Genomic DNA, 22,138 nt, shown 5'->3' on the forward strand with positions numbered 1-22,138 from the left:
GCCATCAATGCCCCCATGGACAACTATTCTCCAACTGTGAAAACAGGGAGGAAAAGAGAATATATACTTAGAACAAATGATTTAACAGGAACAGTTGACAATGTGCTGGCATAGATAAGTGCTGATTATTGTAATGCATCAAATGTGCCACTTTTGGTATTATGTTAATTGTCATCATTGAACCTATAATTTGCATGTGGTTATTGATTCAGAACTTGTAGCTGCAATGGAAATGACAACACAAATATTTGATCTCTTGCTTTAAATATTAGTGGTTCACTCATTGGCTACCTGTCAGTGGTCTGGAGTCTGTATTGGTAAAGTTGGTGACTAATGAATTTTGTCTTTTTATTGTTGTAGGTTGGTGCTATTGAGGCAAGAGTCGTCCATGTAAGTACTGGAACTGAAATTGTAGACTACAATGGAGTACTTGAGGAGACACAGATGTGCCATATATAGAAGATTCAACTGGCAAGATGAAAGTACAGCTTTGGAAAAGCTTAACTGGAAAGCTTGTTCTTGGACGTACATATAGAATAAGTAACTTGAGCACCAGACAATTTCAAGGAAAACCAAATCTGACCACCACACGGTATAGTGAAATCCAAAAGAGTGATCCTTTGAGTGACTTGGGATCAGAAATAAACTTCGTTTATTAGATGGAGAAGTGACCACGGTTATGGCCAAGATACGTGTTGTCGAGGCTACCATCTCTCAGCAGTGCCCGATATCCCAGGCTTGGCAGCAAGAAGAGATTTCACCGGTGTGGAAGATGCAACAAGCTACAAAATGTAGGCAGCGTCCAACCCAATGCAACAGTGTCCATCAATCTGGTGGGGTATAGTGAGGATGTGACCCTCTCTAATACGGTATAAAAAAGTATCTGACAAAAGAGAGTGTGCGTCATTTGCTCATTGATCATCGGGATTTGGAGGCGCATTTCATGGTAAATAAGTTGATGTACGTGATTTAACATCAACAGACTGGATGTGAAATTTGGTGCAGTATACTGTCTTACCCAGTTGATGGTGGAGCCATCGTGAAGCTTTGAAGCTTTACGAATCTTTTGTTTCAAATCAGTGGTTCGGAGCGCGTATCAAACTGCTAAAGTCACGTGAACTATTGAAATTTTGAAACACTTATGATGTAACGAAGCCTCGTTTACTGAAATCACGTGACTTTGGCACTCCGAACCACTGATTATTATTCACAAGACAAACGAGCTAATCCACAGGAAACTGTGTGTAACGTAAACTGTAAATGACTGTCATAAAACTCTGAACGCTGTACACTGACGTCACAGCCATTATATGATAGGCTGATGTGACTCACATGATCCAAGTTAGCCGTTATGCTTTTTCCAATGGTAAGAGCCACAGACCCTTTCATCTCCCCAATAATAACAAATGATGAATGAGTAGGCAGATACTGATGCTGTTGTTGAGCACGCCAAAAAGTCAGTTATTGCGAGACACCTGATCAAGACTGAGATTTTGTTCAATGTCTCTTTTTTTTGGAATGGATTTTTTTGTGTGTTTGTTTGTGAACTAAAACTTTAAATTTATTATACTCGAATGCAGTGAATCTGCATCTAAAGAGATCATACATGATGGGCTTCCTTGTTTACGTCCGAATGCTGACTTATTATTGGCTGGATCCTGTGTCAGCATCACACACATGCGTCGCGCTGCTCACGTGTTCAGCTTCGGCCAATACTGAGTTGGCGTTCGGACGTAAACAAGGAAGCCTGCACTGAGTTCACTACTTCAAATAGTTGAATAAAGTCATTATTTTTGTTTTGTTTTTGCACGCAAAAAGTATTCTCGTCGCTTCATAACATTAAAGGGTTAGTTCACCCAAAAATGAAAATTCTGTCATTAATTACTCACCCTTGTGCTGTTTTACAACCGTAAGACCTTCGTTGATCTTCGGAACACAAATTAAGATATTTTTGTTTAAATCCGATGGCTCCGTGAGGCCTACATAGGGAGCAATGACATTTCCTCTCTCAAGATCCATAAAGGTACTAAAAACATATTTAAATCAGTTCATGTGAGTACAGTGGTTCAATATTAATATTATAAAGTGACGAGAATATTTTTGGTGTGCCAAAAAAAACCAAAATAACATTATTTAGTGATGGCCGATTTCAAAACACTGCTTCAGGAAGCTTCGGAGCGTTATGAATCAGCGTTGAGTTTTAATGACAGAGTCAATAAATCTCTCCCTTTCTCCGTCTCACTTGTCTGTTTCTCTCCCTTTGTTTTCTACATGTATCGCTATCTTTCTTTTTCTTTCTACCATCTTTTCATGTGTAACTTGCCTCTAACTCTCACATCTGTCTGCACTGTAGAGTCAAAGTTTACCGCCTGGGATGCGCGGACTTGATTGGCTGAGTGGTATCGTGGGATAGCTTAACTCGAATGCAATTGGTCTGTGCATTTCATCATCCGCTAAACCACTACTGTAAAGACTAGAAAAGCTGCGCCAGTAAAATAGAAGCGCCCCGTCAGGTTTTAAATCATAACCTTATGTTTTGGCTGTAGGTCCGGGTCCGTATGGGACGGCTTCTGCGTCCGGACCCGGACCGCGGTCCACCTGTCAGTGACCTATGGTGTATATGTTGTACAATGATTGACTAAATGTCCAAAGTTGAAATATTTTATTTCTTGTCATGATTCTAGCTCAATTGCAATTAAAGGCTGAATAGAAAGTTTAAAAAAGTAACATAATTTGATGTGACCACTTTAAAAGACCTGCTACACACTCTTGCAGAGTTCAGAATAGACTTACGTTAAAGAAGTTATGACTCAATTATTAAATTTGTCATTAAAAATGTCTTTTAGCTGTTGGATGTAAAAACTGCATTAAAGTAATGTTCTTCTACAGCTTTAGAAACTGATTTATCTTGAAGACATATGTTGCAGAGGCATATGCGAAGGGCCCGTTGCTGGGACGAGGCGGATTCGGCTCTGTGTATGCTGGGATACGCATGTCTGACGAACTGCCAGTAAGACATTTTCTTCCCTCCTTTGTTCAGACATCCTTTAGAAATTTTGATTTTTGCCATCAAGTACATCTCTAAAGAAAGGACCCAAGAGAGGCTGAAAGTTGTACGTTCCAGCGTGAATCTGTTGTTCTGTTTTATCCGTTGCGTTCAGCCCTGGATATAATGGAGCAGATGACCCGGGTCAATTCAGCTTCGGCCTGCCCCAACGTTCTGCAGTCCGTGGCCTGACCGTCACACTCATTACATCATGATCCTGGAACACCCAGTTCATTGCCAAGATCTTTGACAAGAGTTTCTGCGTGGAGAACGGCTGTCTGAATGAGAGCTTGGCCAAGAAAGTGCTGGTGCAGCTGATCACCGCCCTGCAAGAGCCGCGGAGTCCTGCACAGGGACATCAAGCTGGAGAACCTGCTGATTTCCACAGCTCCCCATGGCATCAAGCTGCTGGACTTTGGTTGTAGAGACCTGCTGAATGACTCTGCCTACAGATCCTTTGCAGATTGGTTTGCATTACAGAAGGAAACAGTCTGTGGATGTTTATGAATTTGGATGATCAAATGAAGACAATTTGTTTGGATTGGAACCATTTCAGTGGATGTATCTGGTCTTCTTGTGTCTCTCAGGTACTCTTGAATATGCTGAGTGGTTACAATAGCACTGCTATCATCAATTGGTCAGTGGGGGTGACGCTCTACAACATCCCATGTTTTCCCTTCAGAGCCGCATGGAGGGTCTCCTCCAAAAGCAGACTGCTCTTCCCTAGAGAGCTGTCTAGAGGCAAGAGATAGCAAACATTCAGAGGTGCCATCAGTTGATTAGCTGGTGTCCCAGTGTAGATGACATTGAACGCCATCTTTGGTTACACTGAACAGGTGGCCAATGAACTTACACTGGTGTTTACATGCACCAATTTTCGTCCGATTGCAGATCTGTTTACATGTACTCTAAACATTGTAATCTGATTCAAATATGCGTTTATATGTGTTTTATATACATTCCGATTAAAATGCGTGTGACGTCATATCAATCACGTTTGCAGAGACAATCATGGATGTGACACCAACAGAGCTCATCGTTATTTTTGCCCTGTTGTCATACACATTCATAAATCAGCAACGTTTTCGTTTCGTGAACTTTTCAACTCTTTACTCGGCCAACCAAGAAGATTTCAAGCAGCTTTACAACATCCTGTGTGGCTTCATCACATTACTCTGATGCCCATTCCTCCGCCATTAACCCGCCATCTCTGGATGAAGATATGGAGTCAAGATTGGCGGGAAAGAGTTGTTCTAAAGAAGTTTTCAGATTTTGCATGTGCCCCAAAGACTTCTGAATACTATTGAGAAAGTAGTCAGATTCAAACATTTACATGGTCATTTTTTTGCTGTTGAATTGGATTAGAAAGGAATAAACCACCCCTTCCAATCCGATCGAAATTTCATTCGGATCGAGCTCAATCGGATCAATTAAGGTGTTTACATGAACGTTTTTCAATCCGATTCAATTCAAAAACTTGCCCACTAAACACACACACATTCACTTCTCTAGAAATAGTAATTACATTATAACAGTCCGTTTACATGTACTGTTCTCATGAAAATACAATAGTATACCTATAGCACAATGTATATTTTAGTCATGTCCATGTCCTTCTTTCTTCAGTCGAAAAGAAATTAAGGTTTTTGATGAAAACATTCCAGGATTATTCTCCTTATAGTGGACTTTATAATTGTCCCCAAACGGTTGAAGGTCAAAATTACAGTTTCAGTGCAGCTTCAAAGGGCTTTAAACAATACCAGACGAGGAATAAGGGTCTTATCTAGCAAAACGATCGGTCATTTTCTAAAAAAAATAAATAAAAATGAATATGCTTTATAAACACAAATGATCGCCTCGCAAGTGCTTCCGCCAGACCGCCTTCTGTATTCTTCAAAAAGCTTACGCTGTATGTCCTACACCTTCCCTATTCAACCTACGGAAATAATGGAACTGGCGCCGCGTTCGTTCCGTAAGTTGAATAGGGAAAGGAAGGTGTAGGACATACAGCTGTGACTGACTCCATAACCTGCCCATAAACAAACAGTGCACATCTCTGAGAACATATTTTAAAATCTTAAGTAATTAGATTTAACTTAGTATCTTTAGAAATAAAATAATGTGTTTTATGCAAGGGATCAGGCGTTTCCATCATCCAAAAAGACCGATGCGACACTTGTCAGTTAGGTGACTGACATTGCGTACCTGTATGTTGCTATTCATAAAATAAAATGATTTGCAGCACAGCAATGATTTTATAGATAAAATAAAACATGCACAAACCTGTATTTCAAAGAAATGCACCAATTCGGCGGCGCAAGGAACTGCTCTCTCCTGAAGAGGATGAAAATGCCTGCATTCACTGGCTTCCAGTTAAATTTAGGATCAATTTTAAAGTTCTTCTATCTGTGTATAAATGTTTACATAATCTTGCTCCTAATTATTTGTCTGATTTAATACATGTTAGGTATTGCTCATTGTTATGTTTTATATATGTATATATAAAATCAGTGGCGTGCAGTGGTGTTCTGAAATGAGGAGGCACATTTTTTATTTATTTATTAATCAATGTAAATTCATGCATTACTCTTAATCTTCCTTGTTAAATGAACATTACTTTACATCAAAAAAGAAACCAAAGACAATTCTATTTTGTAATTTTACATTAACAATGTGTTCTATTTATCAAAACCAAGTCAATCTCATCAAGTTAGTGTTTTAAGCATTTCTACATTCATTCCAAAATAATAACTAAAGGCAATAATAATTTAGACAATATATTTTATTTGTGTATTGATGTTTTTCTTTTTAATTGTCAACTTAGGCTATTTTGGATCATCAGTCATGCTCCGTAAACACCGTCTGTCACAGACACGAAGATGTATTTGCACCAAGCTGATTGCACTAAAAAAACCAGTCATCATGCTTTCAGTCCATTTCAAGTTTGATTTTGACGTGACATAAAGCAGTTATATCTAACTGGGTGATCTGTTTATTTACTTTTCAATTAGTCTTCCCATTGACGCCATCATTTGTTCATTCAAACTGACGCGCAGAACGCGCACATCAACAAGAGGCGGGTGTCGCTGTTGGGCAGTGTTCCTTAAGAAATACGAGTGACTTGACTTAATGTCATAATTTGTAATATTTGTGTTGTTTCATATGTAATATGGAGTATTTTCTCATCCTATTTTTTTGAGGAGGCACTGCCTCCCTTGCCTCCTCGGGGGAAACTCCCATGATATATATTAATATTTTTGTATTTGTTTACTTTACTCATGTACAGCACTTTGGTCAGTCTTGTGGCTGTTTTAAAGGTGCTTTAAAAATAAACAAACTTACGTTAGCATGTAAAAGCTCTAAGAAACACATCAAAGCACTATTATTTACCTGGATATAAATAATGCCCAAAAAAGTACCTCTTAAATTGGCTCTTAAAATCTTTTAGTAACATTAGATTTGATCACAGTTGTCATATCAAGAAATTTGTAACATCCAAAAATCAAGAACTGTGGCTATAACAACCAGTTTTGCGATGCCACAATTATCTTTTTACTCTTACGGTAATAATCTGATGAGCATGATCTTGTTTTGTTCAGTGATTTTTAAAATCAAGACAGCAGATACAGTCAGCTCGTCCTGTAACTGCTTTTGAATGGTTTTCATTAATGATATCTGCATGCCATCAGTTCTAAGTCAAGATTCCTTACACTTCTACTCTATAAAAAGCAAGCCAGAGAGAGAGAGAGACGGGTGTCGGTCAAGTGTATAGTTAACAATACAATTAATTGTCCCTTGAATTGTGTGTCACAGGTGTTAAAAACTTTTTTTCTTCTTCTTCGTGTGCATGTGTGTGTGGAAATGTACTTCCAAAGTCAAATTCAGAGTAAGAAAAGGTTTTTTCCAATCATGTAAAAAAAAAAAAAAAGTTGTTAACTTACATTTAAATGTTTTATTTCATAGGGTTCATTTTTATGTCATTGGTATTTCATTGTGTCATGTTTGTGTGCTGATTTCCACTGATGAATACTTTAGCAGTGTTTTAGCACACTTTCTTATAAGCAACTCAATCATTTTGGTAGATACTATAAAAGTTTGATATCTGACTATACTGTATATTTTCATTGAGTTCTCTTCCCTTATTTAATCATCCTCTTATACAAACACAACTTTAAGTGATCTGTTTCACTTTTAGTTTCAGTCTCTTTCATCTTTTCTTCTCACTGGTATGAAAACATTGTTCGGCATACAGTACGTCACTGTCAACAGACCGAGGAGCACAAGATATTTTTACTTTTTTATCTTACAATCACAATCGCTTTGTTGTGACACTAACAATCAGAAAGCAACATAAAATTTGAATCTAAATTTATTGATATGGATTGAATATCTGCAAACATTGTATTGCTTAGAGCAAAGCCCTCATGACTTGACATTGGTTTCATCTTTACACTGCAATTAAACATGCAATAAAACAATATTACCCCCTGGTTTCACAGACAAGGCTTAAGCTTGACAAGGCTTATGTTTGAGCTGTTTTAACTGAAAGCAACTCGTACTGACAGATCTTAAAATATCTCTGCCATTGTTTTGTCTCTCAAGATGCACACCCATACCATATACATACATACTTGTGACAACCCACGTTCATACATGTCAGTGGAAATAAGTTTAATAACTAAATAAGTAAAAAGAATATATGAATGGAAATAAAAACTGTACATGACACTAAGAAGTTTTACAGTTCTTAGTTAAAATAACAGTATCTAAGACTAGTCGAAGCACACACCTATTCTTACCACTGAGCCCTTAAGAAGTTATAAATTAAGATTAAGTATAGCCCAATTTTATGACATGACCAGAAAGCATGAGACAATGTACCTTCTGAGATTTTACATTGTTACATGTAGAGGATACATTTGGATAAATCTTATGTAGTTTGGTCCTCAAATAATGAAGTCTATGGATAACTTTGAATTGGATCACAGCGTGTTTAGCGTTAAAAGAGCATTCGTAAATTTTATTAAGACAACATTCCCAGACAGTTCTATAACAAGTTCCTTCTCCCATTCCTGTTTAATATGAACAGTGTTCATGTTTATCTTGTCTAGTAGAGCATAAAAGAAAGAGACAGCATCATGTTCCGCTGGACTGCAATTACTTAGAGCTTTAAGAGTTTGATGTATTTATCTGTTGATAAAAGATCATACTTTAATTTAAGTTGAGTAAATGAACCAAATTTATTATCAATATAAAAGTCTCTTATGGAAATGAAACACTTTTGCTTCCATTGGGAGAAAACCTTGTAAGCCTGGGGTGAAGGCATGGTTTTTACCAATTAGGCTGTCCAAACATATGTGTCGAAGATCCAAAAATGATTTAATCCACTTTCATATTTTAAAAGGGTCATGAATTGAGATAGCAACTTTTCCTTGAGATTTTGATTGAGGTCATCGTACTATAAGAATATCCTGTAAGTTTCAGAACTGAAAACTTTGTTAGTCCAATAAAAGCTTTTATTGACACCAGGCCCAGTGAACGACTGGTCCTGGAATGTGTCTATCTATGACATATGTAGGTGAAACACCACCTCCGCAGAAAAGATCAATGCCTACTTCATTATTGCAACATTAGCCCCACCCACTGGGGTGTTAATGAGATGACGTGTCTGTGTTAGTAAATCAAACCAGTGACTAAACAAGCAACTTCACGTTGTTTCTCTTAGTAGGATGAAAATAATCTGTTATTTAAACAGTAATTAAATTCTATATAGAAAGCAAACAAAGAACGCTCCCTTTACGATCGCTGGAGCTGTCAATCAAACACCGTGTGCTGGAGCTGTTACTGCTTTCATGTGCTAAACTACATGTCTGATCGGCTACAATGCTCATCACTGCAACCTTTCATGCCACGATCTAAATATAATGCTATAATTAAAACTTTTCATGATTAGTAAACCTTAAGAGCTGTAATAGTAAAAACATGCTAAAAGTTTTCGAGAGAGTAATACTTAGCTATTTCATATGCAAAGATGTCAGCCAATCACAGCAGTGGGTGTTTACACCGAAGTCTCACAGCAGACACGCCCTTTAAATCAAAGTGTTTAAATCAGAGGGCTAAAATCAGGGTAGCAGAAATGCCTTTTATTTCTAAATTATGACAATATTTGATGTAAAAGCATACGAACATTGTAAGTGCACCCCAGGAAACATTATAAAACAATAAAATAACGCAGTTGAAGAATGTTATATGTACAATCAAATTTTAGTTTAAAAATACTGACAATAGTTTTTTAGTTTAAAAAATTTAATATAATAATAATATTGAATTGATTGATTTAAACCAAGGTTCAACGTTTGTCTTAAACTTTTATTATGCTATATATTGTTTTAATTGCAGTGTAAAGATGAAAGCAAACGTGAAACCAATGTCAATGGTAATGTCATTTAGATTCAAATGTTATTTTGCTTCCTGATTGTTAGTATCTAACCTGTGTCTCGCCAAAGTGATTGTGATTATAAGATAAAAAATCTTTTGTGCTCTTTGGTCTGTTGACAGTGACGTACTGTATGTCAAACAATGTTTTCATACCAGTGAGAAGAAAAGATGAAAGAGACTGAAACTGAAAGTACTAAAACACTGCTAAAGTATTTTCCAGTGGAAATCTTGCACACAAATATTACACAATGACGTAAAAATGAACCATATGGGGGAAAAAAAAAAAAGTGCACATCTGAACAACCTTTCTTACTCTGAATTGGACCTTGGAAGTACTTTTCCACAACTGTTTTTAACATGATCTGTGACCGAACACTCAAGGGACAAGCATTATTCTTAAATTAATTGTATTGTTAACTATATACTTTAGAATGACCGACACCCATCTCTCTCTCTCTCTCTGGCTTGCTCTTTATAGAGTAGAAATGTAAGGATTCTTGACTTAAAACTGATGGTATGCAGATATCATTATGATGTCTTTAGTGAAAACCAATCGAAAGCAGTTACATGACAAGCTGACCGTATCTGATGTCTTTGTGGTTTTCCAGTAAATGGTTTTAACATATTAACACACAAAGTACAAAACAGAGCTTTCTCTGAACAACTTTCAGATTGGATCGCTGAACAAAAGAAGATCAGGCTCATCAGATTATTCTCGTGTTACCGTAAGTGTAATAAGATTTTTGTTTTTTTTGGGCATTATTTATACCCAGGTAAATATTTTTACTTTGTGTTTCTTAGAGCTTTTACATGCTAATGTAACTAATATAAAAGCACACATTTTTAATCACCATATTCTTTTTGTTCTGCAGAGTGTTCACTGTGTGTATATTCAAAAAATAAAGATTTCATTATTCACACTAATATGAAAAGTAATTTTTATGTTCTTCATTGAAAGGAATATGGAACCGAACTACAGATTACAAGACAGAGAAGCAGCCCAAAGCGTCACCAAACCTCCCTCAAAAGTGTCTAAAAAAAAAGAACTTCTAGAAAAAGTACATACATTTCTGACTGAAAGTGACGTTTTCAGCTCTTTTCCATTGAGCCTTTTGTTACTGGGATTGGAGCAGATAATTGAAATCGAATTTTTTCTATGTCCGTGCAGTTATGAGCTGAATGCACTACTAACAGTGTTCATCTTCATTGGTCCTGCTCTTTTTATCTTTGCTTTAATGTACATCCTGTTTAGACCTTTCAGCCGTGGGTGTTGTTGTGTTGAAGCAAATGATGATACTCAGCGGAACTGTCCTAAAGCTTTTGCATCTTGTCTGATTCCACCTGTCATGTGGATCTTCATCTTGTTACTTGATGGTGATTATGTTGCTTGTGGCATGACAGACTGGAAGGGAGTTTATGTGTTTGATAATCAGCTTAACAGGTCATGGTGTAAACCTACTGAAGGCATACGAAATGAGACAGAGCTACGAGATTTGACTCGCAAATATATTTATCAGTCTCAGGTAAGTATCATATACTCTATGGGATTGTTCTGAATAGAACAGAATAGAACTATTAAATTAATTCTCTGTATTCTTTTTTCTTTCAGTTATCAAGTTACGTCATGATCTCTATCCTCAGTGTAGTGTTGCTTGTCTCAGTGGGTATTTATGACGTCTACAAAAAACTGTCATCCTGCCTCAAAGGAACAGCGGGGACTCAAAATGGGGGACAAAGTAGGAGTCAAGATCAAGAACATAGTGAAGAACAACTTTAATGAATGTACATTTTTTAATGTAATTTAGTTATTTTCTCAATAAATGCAAGCAAATGTCTCTGTCTGCAAAGCAGAGAACTTAAATTTAGTAGAACTAAACAGGTCAAACATGCATGTATTGATGGTATATGGATTTTAGATGCGACTTTGTTTGCTTTACCATATGCTTGCTGGTAATAATAGATGTATATGCTATTTCTGAGTGCCAAGAATACAGGGCTTTATTATATATTTTTAATATTGAAAACGTATATATGCAGTTAACACTCATCTAATCAAAGACATTTGTTAAAAAAAAGGAGTGTATGATTTTAATTATTGTTAAAATCTTAATATTATTATTATTAAAATGATGAATTATTGTTAAAATGATGAATTATATGGAAATTATTATAATACATTAAATGTAATTTTAATATTTATGAATGTTCAGTGTATTACAGTGTGTTTAATGCTGTAAAAAGTGATACTTGCTGTTTGTTAAATTTACCTAATTAAATTGAGTTGCAGTACTACATAATTTCTGTCCAGTCTACTTAAATATGTAAAACTAAAGTTTACTCTCTCTTTTTGAGTTGGGACTATGTAAATAATTTCTGCAGCAGTAACTGAAACTAGTAAATTTTTAATTCCCAACATGCTTTGCATAGGGCTGGATCAGAAGAGTAAATGTTGAAATTAAGGGTTATTTTATGTGTTTTTAAGTAAAACGAAAGACCGGTTTGTATTTAATGTTCAGTTATGTTTGACACTTTAAAAAGTTTCTATTGAAGATTTTGCGGTTGTGCTGAATATTAGACCTTGTGATTAGTTTGTGGGTAGGTAGTAGCTACATGAATAAATTTTCTAGTGTGCTGTTTGACTCAAAATTATATCACAGCTGTTCTAACATCAGTACAGTGACAAGTAACTTATGTTCATTGCAATCATTTGTTACACTAACTAAAAGCTATTTTGATCATACAATAACAGAAAAGTTCATATTACCCTTTATACACTTAAAAAAAAAACAACTTTAAAGAAGTTTTCGAAGTTGTAAATAAAACAGATCATGGAAAACATTTTACAATACTATTTCAGTCTTATTATTTTAAAATTTCATGTTCAACTCAATGTGTTACTTGCAATTTCCTTGTAATTATTACTAGCAATTTATGTGTAAAAAGTGTATATTAAGTAATTAGTTGTGTGATGTATTGACAAATATTATATAGACTTTACCAATTTTTTTTAAAGGGATAGTTCACCCAAAAATGAAAATTTGATGTTTATCTGCTTACCCCCAGGGCATCCAAGATGTAGGTGACTTTGTTTCTTCAGTAGAACACAAATGATGATTTTTAACTCCAACCGTTGCGGTCTGTCAGCTGTATAATGTGTGTCAATGGGAACTCCATCTATAAGAGTAAAAAAAAAAAACATGCACAGACAAATCCAAATTAAACCCTGCGGCTCGTGACGACACATTGATGTCCTAAGACACAAAACGATCGGTTTGTGCGAGAAACCGAACAGTATTTATATAACTTTTTACCTCTAAAACACCACTATGTCCAACTGCCCTGCACAACCGGCTAGTGAGGTCTCGTTGAAGTATAAGCGCGAGAGATCACTTCCGTCATCAGAATGCGTTTTTTGACCTCACTAGCTGGAAATAATTTGCAATTATTTGAATTTTTGAAACCCAAGTGGAACAGTGCATTTCTGTGAAGTAAATAGAAGGATAGATGGAGACACAGGGAGGAAGGGAGGACCTTAGTCTCCCAATTTTGTACAATTCTTTCTTACAGCAGAATCATTTAAGTCTCACATGTTCTGATGATGCTACTGTCCCTATTTAAAGGGGACCTTTAAATACTTTAAATACAGAAACGCCCTCTCATAAACATCTGGCTGAATCAGACCTGTTTTTCTGAACTAACTCTTGGCATATTCGGTTGGTATAACATATTATAAACATGTTTTAATGAATGCTGCAACACACAAAGTCACCACATTAGCAGAGGAACATCGCTTTGTTACTTTAGTCCCGGTTTTCCCCCTAATCTTTCTAGTCTTTCACAAAACACACAAATAGATAAACATAAGTGGTTCCCAAGAACAGCTCATCTTGTCTGTCTTCATTTTGAGATGCAAGTACATTTTTATATTCTACATACAAACATATTTATGATTTAAAATTTCCTACAGCTTTGATCACAGTCCAGATTGAAATTGTATCCGTACCAATGGAGGGCGGCTGTATGGTGTTTAACAAGGGTTTGACGCTTGGACAGTCTGACTTGTGATGTTTTGCTCTCGTTGTTCCAAGGCTGCGGAAGCTTCCCGCAAGAGATGGTTTACAGATTTTGCCGTCATGACTCATCTCAAATACAATATGATCCCGTCAACATAGTTTCATTAAGTTGGTTATTATGAAAATTCACTTTTACATGGTGTTTGAACATAAATGTGTGGCAGGAGAAGTTGCAGCTGCAATTTTACACAGCCTAAAGAATTCCTGGAAAACATCCTTATACAGCGCAACAAAAACAGCTAAGTCTGAAAACAAAAACATCCTTTTCATAGAATGTTTCAATAGATGGAGTTAGAGCTTGGATACCCCTCATTATGTCACAGTTTTGATCTGAAAATCTAGTCCTTAGCTCATCTAGCATCATGTCCAAAACCTGGTAAAATATCCCTACTCTGAAAACCCCTTTGGTTCTCAGAGCTGCTTGACTTCCTATTGTGGACATGACACAAGTTGCTTCTAGCTTAGAGCTTAGCTTCCTCTTTCGTTTGGGAGCGGTTTCCATACACTGCTCAGCTATACCCAAAACTGTTGTCCAGACATCATCAAATACCTGCTCATTTCTATAATTTAAAATGTGCAAACGAGTGCCTGCACACTAGGTCCACTGCTTTTGCTAAATCAAGACATTAAGATGTCAGAAAGGAATTTGGCATCTCCAAAAAGTTTTTTTTAAATATTGCTAGAAACTCAATAACTCTTAGTCAATTTGAAACAGAAGGCCATGGGCATCTACTGACTTTTCCCCAGTTTGTTCGGCAACTATTTCTTCTAGGACTCATACTACTGCTGGCAACCTGTCCCTTAAGTAGCGACACTCAACTGTTGAAGTTCTCTGGGAGCATCTGGATACATTTCACCTTGAATTTGCAGCCACTTTTGGTGCACCAAATATGTAGACATATAGTTTTTGTAACAAGGAAAAGAAGCATTTGTAGCGTATTCTAGCCAGGGGTGACTTGTGTACCATTCACTGTTAAAGCTTATTTTTCTGTCTCCCTGAAGAGTTCTTGGAAACACCTGTAGCCGTGGCTGTACTGGAGCTTCACCTCCGGACTTAGAAATGTCTATATATATCAATAAAATCCTTATTCTACGTTAACTGTATATTTAGATGTTAATGATGCAAGTTTGTTATTGGAAATTATTTTTTATGTTTGCAGATAAAACTTATGTAGCCTACATACCTGGTGGGCAAAGACTGACTACAGAAGTTTTTTTCTCATCTGATTCTGGTTTGATCTGAGTTGTCTTTGTAGAGCTCTCCACATGCACCCTCTCTGACTGAATCTTTGCTTCCTCATTGTCTCTGTTAGCAAGATTTTATTATTATTTTTTTTATTTAAACTTTGTCGGCTGAAGACTCAAGTTTGGTTTGAAGATGAAAAACGTACCAAGCACAATGTTCTTTCCAGGGTATCCGCTGGGCATTAAAAAGCATTAAAAGTCATCAAATGGATTTTGCGAAAATTAAGGCCTTAAATGGGATTACATTTTATTCCTACTGGCATTAATTTTTTTTAGATAGTTTTGAAGGAAAATAATACCAGTTTATATTGAATATAGCCTTCATAATTAATAACTTTGATTTGCTATAGATAATAAATATGTACATTGGTGTGATACGCACACGGAACCAGTTTGGTTATTGCCTCTGGCCGGTGCAAAATTGCCGTAACGCCATTTTGGACAGCGGCGGGCTGGGACCTGGAGACGGAAGGTTGAATCAGTGTTGCCAACTTTGCGACTCTTCAGACCCCTTTTGTGACTTTATCCAAGAAAGCGCATTGTGACGAATATACTTGTTAACCTGATCTAGCTTCCGAGACTCCCCGGTACTGCCGCACGAGCGCAAGATCTTGCTTTCCTGCCGCAGGCGTACCTGCGTCTGCTTTGTTCAGTGAGTGGCTGAGAGGAGCAGTGCATTCAGTTGAGGCTGTGCGCTCTGTCAGAGAACAAATAAAATAGATACTATTGCTTCTAACCTGAGTGATCATTTTACGTGTATATATAGCCAAAATCACAGCAAATGTCTTTATCTTACGTGTATGGTGATTTTGTCAGACAACTTGATTATAAATCAGAATTTTAGCGCTGGTTTAACATGTCAGGGCTTGACACTAACGCTTGTCAAATAGTCCGGGATAAGTGTAAAATGTCAATACCAAAAAACAAACAACAACAACAAAAAACACGAGAATTACTGATTTTATTACATTTAGTTTAAGTAGCAATCCATAGTGGATAATATATTATATATATATATTATATATATTGTAGGCTGTATAATGTAGTGACGATAACAAGGTTGCGCTGTTGAGGCTCGCGCACCATCTCGAGGAGAAATGGAAACATGAGCGAAGCACACACAAAAATAAGTTTTTATAACTTGATACAGGTAAGCAAAATCACACGACCAAGACTGCTGTTTTCCTAAATAGGCTACCGTCACGATTAAAAACGTGACACTGATTTCATACAACTGTTCACTTAACAAATAGTTAATATTAAGTCACTTACATTTTAGAAGGAACATTGACTGTTTTTGTTCTTTTTTAGCAGCAAAAACAGTTTCAAACAAAGATCACAGCAGAACCATAGTGCAACACTCAGCCTTGTTTTCATTACAGAATGATTAAGTGTTTTGAATGAATCGGTTGAGTCAAAGATTCAATGACCCATTCATAAACAACTGCCTCATTCTTGAATGAACCAGGCATTGGAATGAATCATTCAAATGAATGACTCACATATAAAGATGGTTACTTGACAGTTACTGGTGGTTTAGTTTAATTTTCTAATTGTTTAATCATTTTCCCCCCAACATTTCTTAAAATCCCATAACATTATTTAATGCAGTTGTAATTTTTTTATTGCAAATTTGTAAATTATTTAATTTGATTGGTAACAGCCCTTAGTGTCTTATTCTAATTAAATTTATTGATCGAATTTAAGAATTTAAAATTAAAAGATGAATCATACATTTTACATGAATCGTTCAAGAATCGTACAAGTGAATGAAGGCTTAATGTCGAATGTAAAGGGCTGACACTTGGCAGAATGCGAATGCAACAATGACATGATGAGTATTCTAATTGCCTTATGGCGTCATCTATCGACATTTACCGACATATATATATATATGGCATTAAAAAGCATTAAATTAGATTTGATGAAACCTGTAGAAACCCTGTCTCTCACCATTCCTGATTTCTAACACACGCATGATGCTCTCAGTATGTTTTTTCGTCATCTCCGGTAGCGTTCATATATAAATTACGTGAGCTTAATTTGTCCATTAGATTGAAAGATCTGGAAAAAAACGGTATATTAATCCACCTATAGACCCTCCCCTCTGAGAAATCAGGTCATAAGTGGTTGAAAGTGGACAAAAGAGATGGATTAAAACACCAGGTTTAAACGGTATGTGTCTCCCTCATCCACTTGTGATCCAATCGACCAAATCGTATCTTAATATGAGGTGGAAATGGCCAGAGAGAGAGAATGTGTGTGTGTGTGTGTGAGATCCTGGTAAAACCTATATTATGGGGACAAAATGCCTCTATGGACGGAGTAAAGTCAAGTCTCTTAAACTACCTTCTTGTCATTATTAGTTACCTGTAACATTACAGAATACATTAATTAACATATTGTTAAAGCTGCAGTTTGTAACATTTATTGGTTAAAAATTATCCAAAATCAATTATTGAGCAAGTACATAACCAGCCAGAGTATGTAAAACTATCTCCTTACCTTAGCCCGATTCACAACTGTAAGCTTGTAATGTTTTTTGATTTGAGTGGTACTGGTAGGTTTCCGCAGGATTTTGAAAGGTGGCGTGTGTTTTGAACGGGTTTAAAACGGACGCAGAGACTGCTTTTTTTCTGCTATTTATTTATTGTGATGTAACATTACAAAATAATAATAATAATAATAATAATAAAGAACTGAATTCATAACAAATCAAAGCAGAGATCATGACAATATGGCAACAAAAAGCATGAACAAGAGAGTTGGTCTTGGCTGGCCTCCATACTGGTAAACCACTGATGGCTGATCTGAAACAAAACAGAATGTGTGAGAAATGGTCATGAGTTTATCTCATCTAAATTTATTCATGGACAGATGAGGTAACAACTTGTACAACAGCAGTTATTCCCAGTATGGTGCTGTTTAATATAGTACATACACACAACTGTACGTTCTTGCATGTGCTCAGTTACATCACCCGTGCGCTCAGGGGTCAAAGGAGTATCTTTGAAAGGCCCGCACACTCATGGGGCAAAGGAGTATCTTTGAAAGGCCCGCACACTCATGGGGCAAAGGAGTATCTTTGAAAGGCCCGCGCGCTCAGGGGTCAAAGGAGTATCTTTGAAAGGCCCGCACACTCATGGGGCAAAGGAGTATCTTTGAAAGGCCCGCACACTCATGGGGCAAAGGAGTATCTTTGAAAGGCCCGCACACTCATGGGGCAAAGGAGCATCTTTGAAAGGCCCGCACACTCAGGGGTCAAAGGAGTATCTTTGAAAGGCCCGCACACTCATGGGGCAAAGGAGTATCTTTGAAAGGCCCGCGAGTTCAAGGGGCAAAGCAGTATCTTTGAAAGGCCCGCGCGCTCAAGGGGCAAAGGAGTATCTTTGAATGGCTCGCGTGCTCATAAGGGCAAAGGAGTATCTTTGAATGGCTCGCGTGCTCATAAGGGCAAAAGGAGTATCTTTGAAAGGCTCGCACACTCAGGGGGCAAAGGAGTATCTTTGAAAGGCTCGCACACTCAGGGGGCAAAGGAGTATCTTTGAAAGGCTTGCGTGCTCATGGGCAAAGGAGTATCTTTTAAAGGCTCGCGCACTCAGGGGGCAAAGGAGTATCTTTGAAAGGCTCGCGCGCTCATGGGCAAAGGAGTATCTTTGAAAGGCTCGCGCGCTCATGGGGCAAAGGAGTATCTTTGAAAGGCCTGCGTGCTCATGGGCAAAGGAGTATCTTTGAAAGGTCCGCACACTCATGGGGCAAAGGAGTATCTTTGAAAGGCTCGCGCGCTCAGGGGGCAAAGGAGTATCTTTGAAAGGCTTGCGCGCTCATGGGCAAAGGAGTATCTTTGAAAGGCTCGCGCGCTCATGGGGCAAAGGAGTATCTTTGAAAGGCTCGCGCACTCATGGGCAAAGGAGTATCTTTGAAAGGCTCGCGCACTCATGGGCAAAGGAGTATCTTTGAAAGGCTCGCGCACTCGGGGCAAAGGAGTATCTTTGAAAGGCTCGCGCGCTCATGGGCAAAGGAGTATCTTTGAATGGCTTGCGCACTCGGGGCAAAGGAGTATCTTTGAAAGGCTCGCGCTCTCAGGGGGCAAAGGAGTACCTTAGAAAGACTTGTGCGCTCAACTGTGCGCGAGTCGGAGGGGAACGTGGGAAATAAAGTATACCCGGGCCTTAACCGCTCCAAATTAGTGGACTGGAGCTGACGGATCACATCGGGAAAAATATTGTCTAATGTCGCCCATGCTCGCAGTTATTAACAGAACACCCGACCTGTTATCTGACAGCAACACTAATTTTATTCCGTACCCGATCCGTTTGACATAAAAAAAACGCATCCGCATTAAATCTCCTACATGTGGTAGACAAAAATCATTTTCTCATGTAGCCTAACTCAAGCAATAAAACCAACATTAGGCATTCTGAGTCAATGCAATTGATTAAACATTGCATTAAACAACACAAGTAAACTAATAGCAGGTCAATCTCTAAGCTTAAAGCTACTAAACAATATTTTAGCAGATTCACTCTGGATTTGTCTCTTCTGAATGTCAACAGTTTACCTGGCCGCTGGTCCTCTTTTTAGCAGCTCCAAGATCCCCCGTCAATTTGCCTGGGGCTGTAATATCCCCAGTTACCATGTGCGGCCTCGAGGAGGCCCGACAGGAGTCTTGGACTGATTTATAAAACATTTATTTCTAGCAGGTAATCATGCTCATGAAGAGCAGGCACTCCTGCACTGTTCTGTTCCGGATTTCAGGTAGGTTATCATCATTGAGACAGGTTGTGAAGCACAGCACAGCAAGCAACAAGGCAGGGCTGACTTCCAGGGCCTTAAAGAAAATGGAATGGCAGTTTGTTTTTAGCATCCCGAAGGCTCACTCAACAAGGATCCACGCACAGGAATGCTTACTGTTGAAGCATTGTTTTTTTGGGGTCATGAGGCACTCAAAAAAGAATACCCACCATCTCCGAGGATGCACTTTCCTGTAGGTGGATACAGGTGGCCAGTGTAAACAGGCTATTCTCCAGCACCCTGGCGTTGTCCCCTGGTAGTCAATGATGGCCTGCAGCTGGACAGAATGAAACAGCTTCTTGTTTGTGAGGAAACATTGTGTGAGAGGAATTACGATCCAAGTGTGTTACAAGCATCTCCCGACCTCCCAATAATTTTCAAACATGTTTAAAAAAATTTGGGGAAAAATTCGCCCCGATTTTGGCCAGTGCCTGCTCTTCAGCCTTTGAAAACATTCCAGGTGTGTGTCTGAGGTAGAGGTCTTGTCCTGGGTCTGTTTAACATTGTGATGATCAGATACAGTCAGTGCTGTGCGTGTGTTTTGTAATTTGTAACTTGTAAAATTAGGATGAGAAAAATGTGAGGTGGGAAATAAGGTGAAAATCAACCCGCAAATCAAAAGAGCGCTGGATGACCGACGACATAAACATCTTAACCTGACATGGCAGGACATTGCAGTGTGAGTCGATAAACACAGCACTTAAACCAGTTGCAGAATTCACAGATGTTTTATCGAATGAGAAAGTTGTTTCTTAGTCATTGGTTAAACCTGTGCTGACTCTGCTGACCAATGATCTCCTGGACCTTTCGCCAGAAGATAGTGAGCTGAAAAAAAAACCTCCAAGCAAAGATGTTCACTGTCTTGGATGATAAATATAATGGATCCTAGATACAGGAATAGTTATAAGGAGGAAGACATTAGAGATGAACTCATTAAAGAGATAATGCAAATTACTGACGATCAGCCAGACAACCCTCAAACTAAGGAGGAATTGGATGCTCTTGTAATCCACTTAAATGTTGTATTCTTCTGCACATTTTCTTGAATATTATGTTTAACACATGTAACAACTTCATAGTGATTTCCATTGCAGTGCTTCAGATAGATGGTATTATCTGTAAATAACTGTGGTATTGAGCTCTAGTTAGGCGGGGTCGGGGAGGAACTATGGGAATACTTAAGGGAGACAAGCACGGAAGAATTTAAGCGATGCACCAGACACCGCGGTAAACACGCCAAACAAATGCAACACTGACGGAGGATAGGGTGAGTAATATAGTCATTTTTAAGGGGTTTGATTTGACAAGGAAATAGTGTGGGGGTGTTTGGTTAATGATGTGTATTTGTAAGCTGTGTCCCAATTCAGGGGCTACACACTTTGGAGTGCATTAAAGGGGTGGGGCTTTGGAGTGGAGGGTTGCCAGGTCTGCGCAACAAAACCATCCCAAAAGTGGTCTAATCACAGCACAAGTGTAAAAGTATCCCAATTCCAGACAGCTGACAGTTGACGTTTGTGTGTCCATTTTAAAGTTTTATGACTTTCTATTGGGTTTTGACATGCTTCACTGCCGGCGACGACGGGACACTGGACCAAAATATGTATGGTTAAACTATGTAGCAATTAGTTAACCTTGTTTGTTTTTTGTGTCAGTTGTTTTAGCTAAAAGAAACCTGCACTGACATATCTTAAAATATACCTGCTGAGCATGACTATTTGTAACGGGCAATAATTTTAAAGCTATGATGACCAAGACAAAATTTGAATGGACCATAGATCTGTTTTGTATGTTTTGTGTTCAAATATTTTATGGTTTGATTCGAGTTTGTGAGTTAATTTCTTTTACTCTTTCCCCTTTCAAAAAATACATTACATGGCAGCCATCGATTGAGGCAAACCTGTTGGTAGATATGCAGTGGACAGTGGAAATATGCACTCGTCCCAGTTGATGTCCCACCGGCAGAGAGGCCTTACCAGGGTCTCTGAAGCCCATCCAGGTCCAGCAGCTCCACCAGCGTCTCCCTGCTCAGCTGAATGAAAGTGTACACAAATATGTTTTGTTCTGTTTTATATACTGTTATGTTATGTTGTTTTTCTGATGTTAAACCTAAGTTCTGTTGTAAATAGTTGTAAAAGTACTTTATGTAATGTAGCTATGTATTTTACATGATGAAAAAATTATTGTATATGTTGTATATGTTTAATGTTTCATGTAAAATTATAAGTTGCATAAAAGAAATAAAGAATGAACAGAACAATTCTCTTTTATTTACACATGTGAACATATGTAAAAAATAAATAAATAAATAAATAAAAATAAATAATTAACAGAAATTACTCCGGCTCATTTACAAATATAATGTATACAACTATACATATAATGTATACAACTATACATTATATTTGTAGTGCGATTCACCGCGGCGCGAGGAGGGCTGACGTAATTCGGGAGCGACTTCAAATGCACCCTCTCCGTTTCCCCGTCGAATGAAGCGTCGATCTCAAGACACTTCGCGGTCTACACTATCCCACAATTCATTGCG

At 37.8% G+C, this 22,138-nt stretch overlaps 1 protein-coding gene across 4 annotated transcripts in view; it reads right to left on the bottom strand.

Moving 5' to 3' along the window:
* Window positions 1-22,138, bottom strand: part of LOC127510688 (gastrula zinc finger protein XlCGF7.1-like) — a 201,910-nt gene that overhangs the window by 59,946 nt on the left and 119,826 nt on the right. The gene's annotated exons all lie outside the window — the stretch shown is intronic.

This window comes from Ctenopharyngodon idella, chromosome 4 (assembly GCF_019924925.1).
Source record: "Ctenopharyngodon idella isolate HZGC_01 chromosome 4, HZGC01, whole genome shotgun sequence".
In the NCBI taxonomy this organism is placed as follows: Eukaryota; Metazoa; Chordata; class Actinopteri; order Cypriniformes; family Xenocyprididae; genus Ctenopharyngodon; species Ctenopharyngodon idella.